Genomic DNA, 7,438 nt, shown 5'->3' on the forward strand with positions numbered 1-7,438 from the left:
AGTCCAATTGGGGTAAGCCATTCCGCGATGATCTTCCTCAGTTGCCGTAAGAGGTTTTCAGCTGTGTGCGTATTCTGGAAACCGGTGATACAAAGCGTAGCCTGCCTAGGAAAGAGTTGGCGTTTGCGAGATGCTGCTACTGGTGCCGCCGCTGCTGTTCTTGCGGCGGGAGTCCATACATCTACCAAGTGGGCTGTCACAGTCATATAGTCCTGACCCTGCCCTGCTCCACTTGTCCACATGTCCGTGGTTAAGTGGACATTTGGTACAACTGCATTATTTAGGACACTGGTGAGTCTTTTTCTGACGTCCGTGTACATTCTCGGTATCGCCTGCCTAGAGAAGTGGAACCTAGATGGTATTTGGTAACGGGGGCACACTACCTCAAGAAATTGTCTAGTTCCCTGTGAACTAACGGCGGATACCGGACGCACGTCTAACACCAACATAGTTGTCAAGGCCTCAGTTATCCGCTTTGCAACAGGATGACTGCTGTGATATTTCATCTTCCTCGCAAAGGACTGTTGGACAGTCAATTGCTTGGTGGAAGTAGTAAAAGTGGGCTTACGACTTCCCCTCTGGGATGACCATCGACTCCCAGCAGCAACAACAGCAGCGCCAGCAGCAGTAGGCGTTACACGCAAGGATGCATCGGAGGAATCCCAGGCAGGAGAGGACTCGTCAGAATTGCCAGTGACATGGCCTGCAGGACTATTGGCATTCCTGGGGAAGGAGGAAATTGACACTGAGGGAGTTGGTGGGGTGGTTTGCGTGAGCTTGGTTACAAGAGGAAGGGATTTACTGGTCAGTGGACTGCTTCCGCTGTCGCCCAAAGTTTTTGAACTTGTCACTGACTTATTATGAATGCGCTGCAGGTGACGTATAAGGGAGGATGTTCCGAGGTGGTTAACGTCCTTACCCCTACTTATTACAGCTTGACAAAGGCAACACACGGCTTGATAAATGTTGTCCGCATTTCTGTTGAAATACTTCCACACCGAAGAGCTGATTTTTTTGGTATTTTCACCAGGCATGTCAACGGCCATATTCCTCCCACGGACAACAGGTGTCTCCCAGGGTGCCTGACTTAAACAAACCACCTCACCATCAGAATCCTCCTTGTCAATTTCCTCCCCAGCGCCAGCAACACCCATATCCTCCTCATCCTGGTGTACTTCAACACTGACATCTTCAATCTGACTATCAGGAACTGGACTGCGGGTGCTCCTTCCAGCACTTGCAGGGGGCGTGCAAATGGTGGAAGGCGCATGCTCTTCACGTCCAGTGTTGGGAAGGTCAGGCATCGCAACCGACACAATTGGACTCTCCTTGTGGATTTGGGATTTCGAAGAACGCACAGTTCTTTGCGGTGCTTTTGCCAGCTTGAGTCTTTTCATTTTTCTAGCGAGAGGCTGAGTGCTTCCATCCTCATGTGAAGCTGAACCACTAGCCATGAACATAGGCCAGGGCCTCAGCCGTTCCTTGCCACTCCGTGTGGTAAATGGCATATTGGCAAGTTTACGCTTCTCCTCCGACAATTTTATTTTAGATTTTGGAGTCCTTTTTTTACTGATATTTGGTGTTTTGGATTTTACATGCTCTGTACTAAGACATTGGGCATCGGCCTTGGCAGACGACGTTGATGGCATTTCATCGTCTCGGCCATGACTAGTGGCAGCAGCTTCAGCACGAGGTGGAAGTGGATCTTGATCTTTCCCTATTTTTGGAACCTCAACATTTTTGTTCTCCATATTTTATTAGGCACAACTAAAAGGCACCTCAGGTAAACAATGGAGATGGATGGATACTAGTATACAATTATGGATGGATGAGCGACTGCCGACACAGAGGTAGCTACAGCCGTGGACTACCGTACTGTGTCTGCTGCTAATATAGACTGGATGATAATGAGATGAAATTAATATATATATATATATATATAATATCACTAGTACTGCAGCCGGACAGGTATATATATTTATTATGTAATGACTGATGACGGACCTGCTGGACACTGTCAGCTCAGCACCGCAGACTTCTACAGTAAGCTACTATAGTAGTATGTATCAAGAAGAAAGAAAAAAAAAAACCACGGGTAGGTGGTATACAATTATGGATGGACGAGCGACTGCCGACACAGAGGTAGCTACAGCCGTGGACTACCGTACTGTGTCTGCTGCTAATATAGACTGGATGATAATGAGATGAAATTAATATATATATATATATATATATATATAATATCACTAGTACTGCAGCCGGACAGGTATATATATTTATTATGTAATGACGGACCTGCTGGACACTGTCAGCTCAGCACCGCAGACTGCTACAGTAAGCTACTATAGTAGTATGTATCAAGAAGAAAGAAAAAAAAAAAAACCACGGGTAGGTGGTATACAATTATGGATGGACGAGCGACTGCCGACACAGAGGTAGCTACAGCCGTGGACTACCGTACTGTGTCTGCTGCTAATATAGACTGGATGATAATGAGATGAAATTAATATATATATATATATATAATATCACTAGTACTGCAGCCGGACAGGTATATATATTTATTATGTAATGACGGACCTGCTGGACACTGTCAGCTCAGCACCGCAGACTGATACAGTAAGCTACTATAGTAGTATGTATCAAGAAGAAAGAAAAAAAAAAACCACGGGTAGGTGGTATACAATTATGGATGGACGAGCGACTGCCGACACAGAGGTAGCTACAGCCGTGGACTACCGTACTGTGTCTGCTGCTAATATAGACTGGATGATAATGAGATGAAATTAATATATATATATATATATAATATCACTAGTACTGCAGCCGGACAGGTATATATATTTATTATGTAATGACGGACCTGCTGGACACTGTCAGCTCAGCACCGCAGACTGCTACAGTAAGCTACTATAGTAGTATGTATCAAGAAGAAAGAAAAAAAAAAACCACGGGTAGGTGGTATACAATTATGGATGGACGAGCGACTGCCGACACTGAGGTAGCTACAGCCGTGGACTACCGTACTGTGTCTGCTGCTAATATAGACTGGATGATAATGAGATGAAATTAATATATATATATATATATAATATCACTAGTACTGCAGCCGGACAGGTATATATATTTATTATGTAATGACGGACCTGCTGGACACTGTCAGCTCAGCACCGCAGACTGCTACAGTAAGCTACTATAGTAGTATGTATCAAGAAGAAAGAAAAAAAAAAACCACGGGTAGGTGGTATACAATTATGGATGGACGAGCGACTGCCGACACAGAGGTAGCTACAGCCGTGGACTACCGTACTGTGTCTGCTGCTAATACAGACTGGATGATAATGAGATGAAATTAATATATATATATATATATATATATATATATATATAATATCACTACACTAGTACTGCAGCCGGACAGGTATATATATTTATTATGTAATGACTGATGACGGACCTGATGGACACTGTCAGCTCAGCACCGCAGACTGCTACAGTAAGCTACTATAGTATGTATCAAGAAGAAAAAAAAAAAAAAACACGGGTAGGTGGTATACAATTATATATATAAACAATTATATATATATATTAAACTGGTGGTGATTAATTAAACTGGTGGTCAGGTCACTGGTCACACTATCAGCAACTTGCAAGTAGTACTCCTAAGCAGACAATCACAATATACTGGTGGTCAGTGTGGTCACAATGGCAATGTGGCTGGCACTCTGGCAGCAAAAGTGTGCACTGTACGTTAAAATATGTACTCCTGCTCTCAGACTCTAACTGCTCCCCACTGTCTCCCCCACAAGTCAGATATACATATACAGTCACACTACACTTCAGCAAGTAGTAGTACTCCTAAAAATGCTCCCCAAAATTACTAAATACTGTGTCTCTCTCTACTCTAGTCTCTTCTCTATAAACGGAGAGGACGCCAGCCACGTCCTCTCCCTATCAATCTCAATACACGTGTGAAAATGGCGGCGACGCGCGGCTCCTTATATAGAATCCGAGTCTCGCGAGAATCCGACAGCGGGATGATGACGTTCGGGCGCGCTCGGGTTAACCGAGCAAGGCGGGAGGATCCGAGTCGCTCGGACCCGTGAGAAAAAAGCTGAAGTTCGGGCGGGTTCGGAATCCGAGGAACCGAACCCGCTCATCTCTAATTCATACTAGGGTTTATTTTATTGTTGGGATCCAATTGACCTACCAGTATATTTTTGGATTATGAGAGGAAACCGGAGTACCCAGAGGTAACCCACGCAAGTACGGGGAGAATATACAAACTCCACACAGGTAGAGCCATGGTGGGAATCGAACCCATGACCTCAGTGCTGTGAGGCAGTAATGCTAACCATTACACCATCCGTACTGCCCTTTGAAGTGTTTATTTGGGTTGTAGATGTTGCTCAACAACTGGCTGATTGAGCAATGGACACAATGCATGTTTGGTGCCACGTGCACATGCGTGTTAAGCAGAAACATACAGTACAGATGAGAACAAAGAAAAACTCCTGAGTGGGCTTCACCCATACTGTAATTGCAGAAAGCACATTACCTGAGCCAGGATACTGTGAATCTGCCTTTACAATGTAAATAAAATGATAGAAAAATAAACAGATAATGCTGAAAATAAATATTAAGTGAAAGAAATCACTTATAAGCAAAAATATCAATAACGTACAATTTTTATTGGTGATAAAGTTACGGAAATCGGAAAACATGGAGAATGGGTAAGTTTGCAGATAAATACAGATGTATCCACTTACATCCTGCCTCCCTGCACGTTAAACACCCCTTCTAGTCACACCATGTTGTGACTTGGTAGTGCCTGGCGTGTTTATGTGCGACTTTTACATTAAAATGCGTATTATTTGCAAATAGGATTGATTAAAATGATAAGCTGCATGCCTATTTTCTGTGTGTGACTGTATCTGCATATGAAATGCTATGCTAAGGTGGCCACACATTTAGCCAAGGTATTTCATGCAGCCTTGCATGCGACACCTCGGGAACTCCCCGCCAGCGGCTATTGTTTGCATACAATGTTTTGCATGCGATCCCATTCACTGCTCAGGGATACGATGTATGCTTGGTGCAGCAGTGAAAATCTCTGTATCCAATCCGCACACGGGAACAAAAGTAAATGACACACACTTGAAACTTTTCACACGATTTATCGGTCTGATGGGTTGAAATAGTTTAGAAAAGGGCCAAATTGTACTAGTGTATGGGGGCCTTCACAGTGTCTTCCTAGAAAACCCTGTAATGTACCATTTTGTAAGCAGATACAGCCACAGATGCACACAATGGGGTAAATTTACCAAGGTGGGACTTTTTTTAGAACTGGTGATGTTGCTCATAGCAACCAATCAAATTTTATTTAATATTTATCTAGAAGATAATAGATAGAACCTGATTAGTTGCTATGGGCAACATCACCAGTTCTAAAAACTCCCACCTTAGTAAATTTACTCCAAAATATAGGCAAGCTGCATATCATTTTAATCAGCAGAGTCTGCTTGACCGTGTTATTCACATAGCCATGTGAATTAGGTCATATTGTCATCAAAAAATGATGCCTGATGCTAACAGAGTTGCATGGAACCTGTCAGGCACTCATGCCAGGCATTTCCTGCTACATGGCTTATCGATGCAATATGTATAAGGACACATCTGTAGGCAACTTAGTCGCATCTCCACTTGAGGCTGAAGGGGAGTAACTGGTTGTACATAGGGTGTTCACACACAGGCAAACTTTACCCAGGGCCTGTCAATGTAACTGCGTACTACGTAAAGTTGAATGTATATGATTATACACACATGCAGGTATAGGGCACTGAAATCTGTATTTACAGTGGGGATTAAAAGTTTGGGCACCCCAGGCAAAAATTCATTTTAATGTGCAAAAAGAAGCCAAGGAAAGATGGAAAAATCTCCAAAAGGCATCAAATTACAGATTAGACATTCTTATAACATGTCAAAAAAAGTTTGATTTTATTTCCATCATTTACACTTTCAAAAGAACAGAAAACAAAAAATAGCGTCTGCAAAAGTTTGGGCACCCTGCAGAGTTAATACCTTGTACTGCCCCCTTTGGCAAGTATCACAGCTTGTAAATGCTTTTTGTAGCCAGCCAAGAGTCTTTCAATTCTTGTTTGAGGTATCTTCGCCCATTCTTCCTTACAAAAGTCTTCCAGTTCTTTGAGATTCCTGGGCTGTCTGTGACGCACTGCTCTTTTAAGGTCTATCCATAGATTTTCAATTATGTTGAGGTCAGGAGATTGTGAAGGCCATGGCAAAACCTTCAGTTTACGGCTCTTGATGTAATCCACCGTGGATTTTGAGGTGTGTTTTGGATCATTATCCATTTGTAGAAGCCAGCCTCTCTTTAACTTCAGCTTTTTCACAGATGGCATCAAGTTAGCGTCCAAAATTTGCTGGAATCTTATTGAATCCATTTCTCCTTCTACTCATGAAATGTTCCCTATGCCACTGGCTGCAATACAACCCCAAAGCATGATTGATCCACCCCCATGCTTAACAGTTGGACAGAGGTTCTTTTCATTAAATTCTGTGCCCTTCCTTCTCCAAACGTACCTTTGCTCATTCCGGCCAAAATGTTATATTTTTAACCTCATTGGTGCACAGAACTTTATTCCAAAATGCATCAGGCTTGTCTATATGTTCATTTGCAAACTTCAAACGCTGATTTTTGTGGTGAGGACGTAGAAGAGGTTTTCTTCTGATGACTCTTCCATGAAGCCCATATTTGTACAAGTATCTCCTTATAGTGGAATAGTGTACCACAACTCCAGTGTCTGCCAGATCTTCCTGGAGGGATCGTGCAGTCAAACGTGGATTTTGACTTGCTTTTCTCACAATCCTGCGAGCTGTTCTCTCTGATATTTTTCTTGGTCTTCCAGATCTTGCTTTAACTTCCACTGTTCCTGATGACTGCCATTTCTTAATTACATTCCGAACAGAGGATATGGGCATCTGATAACGCTTTGCTATCTTCTTATAGCCTTCTCATGCTTTGTGAGCGTCAACTATTCTCAGTTTCAGTGTTCTACACAACTGCTTAGAGGAACCCATGGTGCTGATTGTTGGAGCGAGGTCAGATGAGTCTGGACTTTTAAAACCTTTGAGATTGACATCACCTGATCTTTCCAGACGATGATTGAGAACAATCCATGACACTGCCAGGTCTCAGCTGTCCAAAGGGGGCAGTACAAGGTATTAACTCTGCAGGGTGCCCAAACTTTTGCAGACGCCATTTTTGTTTTCTGTCATTTTGATAGTGTAAATGATGGAAATAAAATCAAACTTTTTTCTGACATGTTGTAAGAATGTCTAATCTGTAATTTGATGCATTTTGGAGATTTTTCCAACTTTCCTTGGCTTCTTTTTGCACATTAAAATGAATTTTTGCCTG

This window comes from Pseudophryne corroboree, chromosome 1 (genome assembly GCF_028390025.1).
Source record: "Pseudophryne corroboree isolate aPseCor3 chromosome 1, aPseCor3.hap2, whole genome shotgun sequence".
Classification (NCBI taxonomy): domain Eukaryota; kingdom Metazoa; phylum Chordata; class Amphibia; order Anura; family Myobatrachidae; genus Pseudophryne; species Pseudophryne corroboree.